The 680-nt window shown below is 59.1% G+C and overlaps 1 non-coding gene across 1 annotated transcript; it reads left to right on the top strand.

Annotated features, from left to right (window-relative positions):
* The first annotated feature begins 406 nt into the window (after nt 1-406).
* Trnan-guu (transfer RNA asparagine (anticodon GUU)) lies at nt 407-480 on the top strand. The gene has a single exon. It is a non-coding gene; the product is annotated as a tRNA-Asn (tRNA).
* The last annotated feature ends 200 nt before the right edge of the window (nt 481-680 follow it).

Below are 680 nucleotides of genomic sequence, written 5' to 3'. Positions count from 1 at the left end.
GTGGTGAGTAGGGTGGATGCTGTGCCGTGTGGTGGTGGTGGTGGTGGTGATGTGTGGTGGGAGGCAGAGGTGGTGGTGGTGGTGGTGGTGGGTAGGGTGGATGCTGTGCCGTGTGGTGGTGGTGGTGGTGGGTAGGGTGGATGCTGTGCCGTGTGGTGGTGGTGGTGGTGGGTAGGGTGGATGCTGTGCCGTGTGGTGGTGGTGGTGGTGGGTAGGGTGGATGCTGTGCCGTGTGGTGGTGGTGGTGGTGGGTAGGGTGGATGCTGTGCCGTGTGGTGGTGGTGGTGGTGGGTAGGGTGGATGCTGTGCCGTATGGTGGTGGTGGTGGTGGGTAGGGTGGATGCCGTGCCGTGTGGTGGCGCAGCGTGCTGGGTACAAATCCTTCCCAGCTTTCCCTCACCTCCAAGCCTCCGTGGCACAATTGGTTAGCGCGTTCGGCTGTTAACCGAAAGGTTGGTGGTTCGAGCCCACCCGGGGGCGCACACTTTTATTTATCTTTTGGGACGCGAGGGTTCAGGGCCCGGGTCCCTCCGTGCCCTGGGCGGCAGGAGGGCAGGGAGTTCCTTCTGCAAGGGTGCTCTGTCTCCGTCAAGCACGAGGCACAATAGAGTTTTAAAGGAATGTATTTCCACTGCTACTTTTCTTTTAACTGTAATGATACTATTTTTTGGTGTTTCTTA

This window comes from Eriocheir sinensis, chromosome 26 (genome assembly GCF_024679095.1).
Source record: "Eriocheir sinensis breed Jianghai 21 chromosome 26, ASM2467909v1, whole genome shotgun sequence".
Classification (NCBI taxonomy): Eukaryota; Metazoa; Arthropoda; class Malacostraca; order Decapoda; family Varunidae; genus Eriocheir; species Eriocheir sinensis.
The sequence above is the reverse complement of the archived record's forward strand: the minus strand, read 5'-3'. Positions and strand labels throughout refer to the sequence as shown.